The 11,325-nt window shown below is 57.3% G+C and overlaps 1 protein-coding gene across 2 annotated transcripts in view; it reads left to right on the top strand.

Moving 5' to 3' along the window:
- Window positions 1-11,325, top strand: part of GRB10 (growth factor receptor bound protein 10) — a 173,260-nt gene that overhangs the window by 115,440 nt on the left and 46,495 nt on the right. The window lies entirely within an intron of this gene.

The raw sequence follows: 11,325 nt of genomic DNA, 5'->3' as shown, positions 1-11,325 counted from the left end.
AGAGTGAGCATGGGGGGGGACGGGACCCCAGAGTGAGCATGGGGGGGACGGGACCCCAGAGCGAGCATAGGGGGGGGATGGGACCCCAGAGGGAGCAGGGGGGGGGATGGGTCCCCAGAGTGAGCATGGGGGGACGGGACCCCAGAGTGAGCAGCAGGCCTGTCGTACCTGACAGTAGGATCCAGAGCCTCTGGTTTTAGCCATTAAACTAGTGTTTCCTGGGATCTTAATGGCCTTTATTGTCTGTAGGTGTATTTCAGAACTTTGCCTTTTCTACTGGAACCTCTCTCTTTTATTCCGTCTGCACTTTGCTGTCCCCACCTGTGGCGACACCCACCGTTCCCTTTCCTCTACAAACCCCCGACCCCATGCCATGCCCGTCCACGCTTGAGGAGGGCGGCATGTCCTCTCGTCCTGCCGGCCCCTGAGCAGGGCTGCTCCCTTTCTGACCTCATGCCTCCGGGGCGGGCGGCCTGGTCCCACCATCAGCACTTAGAAGGTGAGGTAAGTGTCCCTGTCCGGGAGCCAGTGCTGGCTGGGCTACAGTTCTTTGTCACACGCCTCCAGGACATCTGGGATGTCTGCCTCCCTGGTGACCTTCTGCTTCAAATAAGGGTCTAGACAGGCTGTCTGTGGATTGGTCACCGAGCCTGTTTACAACCTCACCCACCCTAAAATAAGACCAGGAAAATTTTATCTGGCTCTCGCCACACTTGGCTGGAAAGCGGGCCTCCACCCCCACGGACTGTCCAAGTCTGTAAGCAGAATCCGGAAACTCAGGAATTTTGCGTGCTGTTTTTCTTGGGAGCAGAGCGTTGGCCCTGGTGTCTGCCTTCCCGTTGCCCCGTTTTCCCCCCCTCAGCCCACGGGCTGTCCTGGTGGAGAGTCCATCCTCTGAGGGTCGCCGGTCATCTATGCCAGGCTCTGACCTCTGATCTCGGGAGCCGTGGGTCATTGCTGCCGCTGTGGGGGGCCGTTCCCCCAGCCTGTGATGGCGTGGCTGCCGATGGCCACCGGAGTTTGGGCCCCTTCGCCCCGTTTGCCCACTCTGCTTTCTCCCTTCACGTCAAGTCCGAGGGGGCAGCTGGGCCCGCGTCCAGGCAGGTTCTCCCGAGGTGGTAAAGCGTGCTCCGTGTGGGCCCCTCATGCCACCTTGTTCACTGGACAGCACGCGGTCAGCTGGGAAAAGAAGAAAGCCTCTTACCTCTTGGGAAGGCCGTTCGCTCCGGACAGCGAGGCCGTCAGAAGAAGCCTCTTCCTGTCCGCGAGTCCGAAGGGGAGGCAGGAGCAGAGGGAGGCTTGAGCAGCCATGCACAGGGACCCCGTTCCACCTGAGACACTGCGTGCCCCACCGGGTTCTTCCCGGACCCCCCCTCGCGGACAGGCCAGCAGCCTTCCTTCCAGCTCCCTGGGTGACCTCCTGCAGTGGCCCTCTCTGGCTACTCGCCGTGGTGTCCGCACACCCCAGCTCTGGGGAGCCACCGCCGTGATACAGCGGGGTGCACGGGCATCCTGCTCAGCACGGTGCCCCCCCGCCCCCCTGGAGGACACCCACGTGACGGGACAGCCCGCGGAGGGCGGCAGGTGCACTGCTGAGCTCGCAGGCTCGTGGGGCTGTCGTTCTGTTGCTTGTCCGGCACGGCTCCTCTGTGGACGTGTGAGCTCCAGGCCGGCCACCGGGAAGGATGGGGGACCCTCCGTGGCTGCCCCACATCCTCCCGCCAGGGCATCCGTGGGGTGCAGATGCACCTGGTCAGGCTGTGGAAGTCCTCTCGCGCCAACCCCACCATGGCCCGTCCTTGCCTGAGCCGACCCGAGTCTGCACAGCGGGAGTGATGTTGTGGGCTGTGTGTGCCCCCCGAGAGTTCACGTGGCAGCCCCACCCCCGCGGGGAGGGGGTAGATGAGGTGGTAGAGGGGAAACCCTGATCTCGGGCTCGCGGCCTCCGGAGCTGTGAGGAGTACCTGCTCTGTGAGCCTTCCTCGGGTGGTGCTGCGTTATGGTGGCCTGAGCCCCTGGAGAACGGAGAGTAGCATCCTGGCTCTCCCCCCCGCCCCCCCACCAGAAGCCGTAACCAGGTCGAAGTGACCGTCCCTGCCTGGATTTGAAATCAGAGTGGCCAGGGGCCGCTGACAGCCCACCGGTCCTTTCTGCCAGGCTCTGCCTTCCCGCCCCCTAGATCTGGGGTCCTGACTCTGCTGCCCCCATGTCGGCCCCCTGGCTCTCACCATAAAGGGGCGGAGCTGTGGTGCTCCCCACCCCCACCCCTGCCCCCACCGTGCCCCCCCAGAGGCAGCATGGGACTGGTGACCTCGGTCTCACCCTGGTTCCATACCTGCGTGGGTGGGTGGCACCTGGCCTGCCCCTGCTCCCCGCCCGACCAGCCTGAGCCTGGGGGAAAACTTGAGTCTGCAGCCTGGCAGGTGGACCCTGATCAGGAGTCGCTGGGAATGTCATGCACGCCTGGAGACCGCGAACCCAGTGCACCCAGCCACAGCAGCGTCTCTCCCTCCTGTGGGGTCCTCCCAGGCTTGCGGGGGTTTCAGTCTTGTGAGGAGTTCGAGGGGTCGCCTGTCTTAGACTCAAGCTTCTCAGGTGTTCTGCCTATTTTATTGTGTTACGTGAATTTTAAAGCAACAGCATTTGGTTTGTTTGTGAATGTTTTATTTTAGTTTTTTAGTTTTTTAGATTTTATTTATTTGAGATGGTGGTCGGGGGAGAGAGAGAGCGCGAGCATAGAAGGAGAGGGAGAAGCAGACTCCCGGCTGAGCGGGACCCCGGGATCACGACCTGAGCCAAAGGCAGACGCTTAACCGACTGAGCCCCCCCAAGCGCCCCTGCTTGTTAATATTTTAAACCAGAGTCTACTGACTGGCATTTAGCTTTATGGCCTCGTCAGTAATGAGAGCACATGTGGACTTCTTTATCTGCGTGCGGTAAAAAATAGTCGTGAAGGGTGGTTTGTGTTGGGAGAAACACCGCCTTTGCCCCGTGAGAGTCTCGAACCGGTGGCTCCAGCTTTATGTGGAGTTTTCCCGGCTTACTCTAAACCGGTGAGTGATTCGTATCTGAAGGTACAGCTTCAGTGAAGGACATTGTTCCATTGCTTCCAGAGCGACAAGTAACTTATCTGAATGACTCAATGAAGTTGTTTAGTGACATCTCATCACATATTTACTAGAAGTACAGATGCCTGAGAACTTCTTTGAGTGATAACATTCTTTCCCCTAGAGGGTCATGAAATTAAATCAGTGTCAGAGAGTGAATTTTTGTGGTAAAAATCAGCAAGGCATTTTTAACTGCTTGGTGACTCATTTGGAAAAGACAGGCTGTCACATGGGTCAGGGCGACTGTTAGACACAGATCATGAGCCGTGAGACCGAGCTTCAGGCCTCAGTCCCATCCTGTGGTCTAGACAGTGTCTTCGAGGGTCTCCGGCGACGTTCCCTTTGCTCTCGGTGCCGCGTGGACCCAGGGAACGTTGGTCCTTCTGTGTGTCTTGCTAAGCCAAGTGTGTCAGACCCTCTGGAATATTCTCTTCGAGTCACAACTGTCGTGTAGTCTGCCTGCACTTTGGTGCAGCGTGCATTTATCTGACAGCAACTATGAGTGCCTACTGTGTACCTGGCCCAGTGCCGGTGATAAGGGTCCAACAGAGGGGTGCAGCGCCTACCCTCTGACCCGCAGAGGCCAGGGCATGCCTTTGAGCTTCAGCCAGAGCCTAGAAACTGGAGGGAGGCACAGCGCTCTTGGCTGATGGGAGCTGGCTCGTCTTTCTGGCCAGACCTTTGGAATTGAGGATGTGACCCTCCTGTGTGCCTGGAGCCAGGCCGGGGGTGCAGCATGGGGAGTGGGGAGGCGCACAGGGGCTAGGGGGGAGGCTGGGAGAGTTTGGGGCCTGGCCCAGGGGAATCCAGAGGCGAATGCCTGACGCTCTTCCCTTCGAGGAACACTGGCAGGCATGTTGAGGCTCGGGCGCAGCCTTGGCCCCCTGTCACTGCCCTAGAACGTTGGAGGAGAGGGGAGGTGAGTACAGGCACTGCTCTCCTCCTGGGGTGCCGGGTCACCAGCTGTGCGCCTGGGGACAGCTGACCCCACAGGCTCTTCCCACAGGCATGCCCAGGCCCGGTGCGCTAGGCCTCGCCCTCCCATTTTAGCCACAACTCCTCTCAGGGGCCTCCAAGGTTGGGCAGGAGGTGTCGCTGAATGGGGAGGCCTGGTGGCCGCAGACCCCGGCTGTCTCGCCCCTTGGGAGAGCGGGCTTCCCCGGGCACCGCCACCAGCTCAAATGGAGGCGCCCTTGCCCCTTCCAGAAGCTTCCCTCCTGCCAGCCCCAGGACGGACCCCAGCCCTTCTCTCCGATCCTCCCTCTCAAGAGGCAGGGAGCAAGGAGCCCTTCGAATGAGTGCTTTACGTGAGCCAACAGCAGAAAATCGAAGGAATCAGGAGTGCACGTGGATCACGCAGGGAATCTGTGAAGTGGCAGTGGCTGGGTTAGATGCCTACGAGGTCTAACGAGTTTGTCCAGATGAGGCTCACTAGAAGGCGCGAGAAGTAACTCCTCCAAGCTCCGGGATGCACAAGGAGGAAGCCTCGGGTGAATCGGATGACACTGGACGGGCGGTCTCCTGCAGGTCCCGAGCCACTCTACCGGGAAGGCCCTGGTCGTGTTGCTTGGCTTCTCTCTCGTGGTGGTTACCCTGCCAGTGCCTTTAGCTGCAAGAAACCCGGGGCCCGAGTGGCTTCTGTTGTGAGGACATCTCCTCTGTCATACCAGTGGGCCTAGAGGAAGGGGAGACTGCCGCCCAGGCAACCTTGCTGTGTGTCGAGGAACCAGTGGCGTCTCTCGCAATCCGGGCTGGCCAGGCTCGTGCACGCACTGGCCGCTGAGCCAGGGGCCCAGCATTGTTAAGTGGTGGAGGGAGAAACTGAGGCACTGTGAGGCGTGTACCAACCCAGCAGGACGGAGTGAGTTGGGCCATGCGGCTGGAAGCAGGACCCTCTGCTGGGGAGGCTCTTAGAAACATCTCTATTTCCGAATTTATCGTGTGCCTTAGTAGCTCGATGGAAACTTCTGGAAGGCCTTGTCAAGGATGGCCTTTCCTCGCAGCCAGTAAAGGTTTCCATGGAGCTCCCTGGTGCCTTATTCCAGCAGTTTTCTTCATTTGTTATTCAAACACAATTAATAGCGCATTTAACCCCATTTCTAACAGGGCATGAACATTGTCGCCACTCCAACCTACTCTTCTCCTTTTGTTTACTTTTAAAAATTAATTTTCTGGAACTGAATTAATTGCCCTGCATAGGGTTCTGCACATTACTAATGATCAAAAGTGGGCCTCCTGAGGCTTTAACTACCATTTAATGAATGTGCTGCTACATTAGACCGTCTTTGGCGAGAAAAACGAGCTTCCGTGGCCAAGTGCAGTTAACGCCGTGGAATGCACCAGTGTGGACACGCCATGCTTCCTGCTTCTCCCACCGGGGCCGGGCGTCGTCCCGGAGCCCAGCGCCTTCTCGTCAGCCTCCACCCGGAAGCCCCAGCCCACGCCATGCAAGCCCTCTTTTCCTTAGCGCCTCCAGAACGTGCCCATGTCAACTTTCTGGGGCCTTCAGGGATCAGAACACATATGGGAACCGAGGTCACAGGGACACGTCACCCGAGTGCTGGGGTCTGAGTGGGGCACAGAGTGGGGTGAATGGTGCACTTTGGACACTCAGGACGGTTGTAGGGTCGTCCTGGGACCGGAGCCCAGGAGAGCAGTGCTCGGGCCCCCAGTGGGACAGAGAAGACACTGGTGTCCGAGACAGTCCCTTTACCAGCGCGAGGGTCTGCCTGCACACGTCAGCTCATCCCCGCCGTTCTCTAAGGTAAAGCCGTCTTTGCTCAGTGTCCCTCAAACCGGTTTCCCGGGGCGCCTGGGTGGCTCAGTGGGTGAAGCGTCTGCCTTGGGCTCAGGTCATGATCCCACGGTCCTGGGATTGAGTCCCGGATGGGGCTCCCTGCTTGGCGGGGAGTCCACTTCTCCCTCTCCCTCTACTGCTCCCCCCCCCCCCCCCCCCCCAGCTTGTGCTTGCTCGCTCTCTCAAATAAAATCTTTAAAAAAAACCCGGTTTCCCTTTCTGTCCTGCCTTCACTCCCTGTCGGGCTCCACCCCTGCCCCCTGCCCAAGCCCTGCCCCTCCTCTTGAATGGGGGGACATCACCCACTTTCCGGCGCTTTGCCCATCCCACCTCCAGTCAGTCCCGTGGCTTCCCTGGAAAATTTCCTGGAGAAGGAATATAAACTGACTTTGTTGGTTTTCTAAAATGTTGAGTCTGCAAATGAGGTTTCACTCACCATCCCTGGAGCGGTTCAGTCAACGAAGAGATTTTTGGTGTTTCTTGGTGGCCTCTGGGGGCCGCGCATGGTAGCCCCGTCTCTCCGCTTCTGCCGCGAGGTCTCTGAGGCCCGCCCCACCCCTGGTGCCTCTGGGAAAGCCTGGCCCTCCGCTGTCAAGGGGGCTGGCGTCCTCGTCATCGTGTCACGGAGCAGCTGTGACATGTCCTGTCCACAGAGTGGCCTCACGCTTAAAGCCCACGGGCTTCCCGGCATGCCACAGCAACGCTCCGCACAAACAGGGATACGCCTCGCTAAGCCACGTTTATGTGACATTTTCTTCCTTCTGAGGGGACGTGTGGACTCGACCAAACCAAGCGAGCAGAGCCCACGAGCAACATACATCCCGTCGACTCTGTTCTTTCTGCCACGGAAGGCTCCGGGAGCTGGGATGCTCTGGTTGGCACCTGTCCCCGTGGTCACGGGTGGGGTGCCGCGTCAGCAGGCTCTGAGGCAGGGCGCCCTCCGGGAATCGGGTAGTGGGATGGAGATGCGCTAACAAGCGTGTTCCCGCACCACAGATTGGCTCATCCTTGCGAATCTGTGCGAGAACCAGAGGCACGCAGGGCCCGGTGGCAGCCCTGAGTCGTGTTCGCGAGTTTCCGTGGCTGCTATGACCGTGGCCCCGTGCACCAGCCCGGGTCTCAGTAACACAGAGGCTGCGAAGTGTGTCTCCCCGGGGGATGGGTCCCCCGTCAGTCCTGGATCGGAGCCCTTCGTCATGGAGTAGCGGCTGGCTTTTCTGGTGTCCGGCCTCCCCTTGAACCTTGCTGAGCTGACGGAGAGCCTTGGGCCTGCTCTTCTCACCCGGGCTTTCTGGAATCCTCCTGACCTGAGTCCTGAGAAGGAAGCACGCAGGTCTGTGAACGTTGGGGAGGATCGCGTTCCGTCACCGTCCCGGAGATTCACGTCTCATGCCAGGTTTTGGAGGCTCTGAAAATTCCTACAGGGAAGAAAGCCCACCGACGGGAGGCAACCTAGAGCTTGCCAGACGTTCCTGATCACAGAGCCACTTTCTCCACGACCCGCTTCCCACGGAAGACTCCGTGTACCTTTCCCCCAAATCTAAGAGCAGGAGGTGATATTCCTTGGCCAGCGGGTCCGTTAATTCTTGCTACTGCTACTGTTTGTCTGCAAGTTTCACGAGGAGCAGGGGAAATTAGAAAATGGACTTTTGGCCCCACGTGTTTACTCTCACAGCTCTGTCGTAAATGCCCAGGAGTGCCCTCCTCGTCCTCGCTTGCGTTCGTGTTTCAAACCTCGGCTCATCTGGCGGGATAAAGCCTGGCACGTCCGTGGAACGTGGGCCTCTGTGCCTCAGGAATGCCCGTGACCGGTCACGGGGGACGTGTGGTTCTGTTGGGCACTGTCCAAGTGCATCCTTACCTTGCGGGTCGAGATAAAGTGTTTTATGACCTCACGAAGGTGAGAGTGCACGTCAGACCTCTGGGTCTCGGGAGAGGCCGTTCCCCGATGTTGTAAACACTTTCTGACCAGTGGCCTTCCACACAAAGGATATTTCAGCCGTCTGAAAAGACAAATCCAACTATTTCCATCTGCCTGCGGTTTGGTTCTGTTCCCGCCCCGCTGCATGTGTGTGTTTTTTTTTTTTTTTTGAAGATTTTATTTATTTGAGAGAGAGCACAAGCAGGGGGAAGAGGGAGAGGGAGAAGCAGGGTCCCCGCTGAGCAGGGAGCCCGACGCGGGGCTCGACCCCAGGACCCTGGGATCATCAGCTGAGCTGAAGGCAGATGCTTCACCGACTGAGCCCCCCCGGGAGCCCTGTCCTCTGTGTGTGTTTTTATCTGGTTTCAGCCAAGGTAGATGTAATTTTATACGTGCTTTTGTTAAATATGCCGTTTTCTGTCTTTTTTCCTGGTTCCTTCGAACAGGCTCCTCGAAGCTGGTATTTATCTGCGCCACACTTCCTCGGCTGTGCCTGGACGTTTGCGTGGCTTCCCAGGTGTCTGTGCTCCAGAGAACGCTTTCTTGAGTGGCGGTGCTGTGGTTTTTGTCAGATTTTGAATTCTTCCCCTCAGGGAAGTTTCCAGAAGCTAGGTTCCTAGTCCAAGATCATGAGTGTTTTATAGCTGTGGGCACATGTTGTGATATCAGTTTGCGAGGGGCTATTTATTTTGATGATTACATTCAGGGTAGAGTGAGTTTCAGGAGTTCTGAGCCCTGTCCCCGCACCAGAGCCGTCGCCACACCGGACAGCCCCCTGTGCTCTCTGGTGGGCGAGGAGCTTGGGGGCTCCTCATGGCAGCCCACGGTGGCCCTGGGTGGGCAGTGGGTGCTAGGCCTGGGGCCAGCGAAGCCGACGCAGGCCTGCCCCCAGGAGCCCACAACTGTTATGCGAGACAGACGCTGGCTAGTCCGCAGGGACTGTGGGACTGTGTGACCTGGACATTGCCCTGTGCAGGGAAGCTACGAGCTAGCCTCCCGTCAGGATGGAAGGATGAGAAGCCATTCGTTGGCTTGGAGGACAGAGAATGTTCCAGAGGGAAGGAGGGAGGGCCGTTCACAAAGGGCCTGGATATTAGCGCCTAACTTCTGCTGAGAATTCCATCCCAAGTGCAAAAGAGACTCCACCACGTGTCCGATCGAGGGATGCAGAGCAGATTTGCCTTTTGAGGAGGTTCCCTGTGGTTTGTGGTCCTCAGGATGGGCCACACTGGGGGTGTCAGGGGCTCGGCCACTGCTCACGCAGGCTCGGGAGCTGATGGCCTTCTGGACGAGGGCCAAGGTGCTGAGGCTGGAGAGAATGGGCTGGGTTTGAGCAAAAGCCCCAGGATTTAGTGATTTCTTGCTCTCCCTTAGTTGTCCTGGTCCTTGTGGCAACTGGCAGTTCTGATTTTCCTCCTTTAAAAGTGAGTCCACCCTAGAGCTCTGATCTTGGCTTCTAAATTTCATTCTCCACTGAAAGGGTGCTGAGCAAGCACTTAAAGAGGAGGCAAGAGATCCCAGAAAACTAACTGTCCAGATGACAGACTGAAGAGCTAGGACAACCGAATGTAGCTTGTGATCCTGGATGATGGGATCCTGAACCCCAAAATATTATTGTCTTTTCTAAAAAGGACATTGGTGGGACTTTGGCTGAGTTTGAAGGAAATCTCTAAATCCGCTGTTAGGTAGCGTATTGATGGAATTTCCTGGTTTTGATCGTGGTCCTGTGGTTATATGAGTGTTGTTTTTAGGAAGCACACGCTGAGCTATGTCGGGGTAGAGGGGCCAGCTGTCTGCAGCTCACCCTGACGGACAGCTACGGAAGGAGAATATGATAAAGCAGATGGGGCAGATGTCACTATTGGGGAACCTAGATGAAGAATATATGGGAAATTGAGATACCACATTCTGTAGATTTTCGGCAAGCCTAAAATTTTCTCAAGATAAAATGATGAAGAAAGAGAAATCCTGTTTGAAACCAAAAATAACGCCTCCTCTGTGGACAGATTTTTTCAGTGTGCTTTCCCCAACAGGACAAACAGCCTAGAAAACATGAGACATGCGCACACCACACAATTCTCCATCGTTTACACAACCTCACCTTTCAGTGCACGCCTCCGGGAAGCATAATGCAGGTGCACCCCGGTTGAGCTGTCTGCTGGCCAGCGATCTGGGAGGGTCTGCCCTGAGACACCGGACTGCCAACCCCAGGAGTCGCACTTCCAGGAGGGAAGTTGATCGAGAACACACTGCTTCTCCTCTCTTTTTCCCCCTTCTTTTCTAAAGAAATGGAAGGAATATCCTTAAGTTTGTTGGCAGAACGTGCCAAGTGGATTTGTCTGTTCGGAACTCCACTTCGATGTGTATAAGCTTCATCCAAGGGAAGGAAATTCCCAAAGCTTCAGACTTGGAGTCTCAAACTGTGGACGGTTCCCAAGCAGATGAATGTGAAGCAATGAATAGACCCTCTTTCCTCAAAGGCAGTGCCCACTCCGTGATTATGCTGTTGGCCGAGTTTCTATTCGGGTCCGTACCGCTCAGGGCTCAAGAACCCGCAGGGACATGATCTTGCTGTAATTATGTCTGCGCCCCTGTGAGCCTGATGTGGAGATATGCCCCCTTGTGATCTTTTAAGTTTGGGTGGATTTTTAGGGCAGTCTCGCGGGGGTTTGATAGGTGGGCTCTGTCAAGTGTGCGGGACTAAACACGTGTTCTACCAGGCAGGCGGACTGCTGTGTGGTCCAGGGTGGGGAGGAGCCATGGACTTCTGAGAGCTGGGCCTGCCTCCCTCCTGGGGCCCCGCCTTCCTCCCTCCTGGGGCCCCGCCTTCCTCCCTCCTGGGGCCCCACCTTCCTCCCTCCTGGGGCCCCACCTTCCTCCCTCCTGGGGCCCCACCTTCCTCCTTCCTGGGGCCCCACTTTCCTCCTGGGGCCCCGCCCTCCTTCTCCAGACTGGAAACCTATGCGGATCCCAAGCTCTGTGCAGGGTGGGTCTCTCTTTTCATTTGTCCCGGTCCCAGGGTGGGGGTGCCAGCGGGCTGCCGTGGGGGGCCACCCATGCAGGTTAGCTCCTGCTGGCCACCAGTGCCCCAAAGGACACTGCAGAGGAGGGGGCCCTGGAGCAGTTGGGGCAGAGTTTGAAGTAGGTCCTGGGATATGGTGCACCGTGGTCGCTGACCCCCATAACCCAATACACGAGAGCGAGAAAAGCCTTATTCCCTCAAGACTGCAGTCTATATACCAAGCGCGTAACTGGTGAGCAGCTCTGGATGTGTGAGGTCATGAGACTGAATTCTGTTGCTGAAGGCAGAATGCACATATGGGTCCTTGGAGAATCCAGGGGAGATCTCATTGCTGATCATTTTGAGTCATACGCCGAGCCTGGCGCAATAGCCAAAACAGAAGGCACAGACAGAAGGGGATGGGTAAGGAAGAACTTGAGAGGAAACTTCGCATCTAAACGAGGACTGGTGTCCGTTTGAGTCAATCTCACCGTATGAT

Source organism: Mirounga leonina, unplaced genomic scaffold (genome assembly GCF_011800145.1).
Source record: "Mirounga leonina isolate KUSES-001 unplaced genomic scaffold, KU_Mleo_1.0 Mir_199, whole genome shotgun sequence".
Classification (NCBI taxonomy): Eukaryota; Metazoa; Chordata; class Mammalia; order Carnivora; family Phocidae; genus Mirounga; species Mirounga leonina.
The sequence above is the reverse complement of the archived record's forward strand: the minus strand, read 5'-3'. Positions and strand labels throughout refer to the sequence as shown.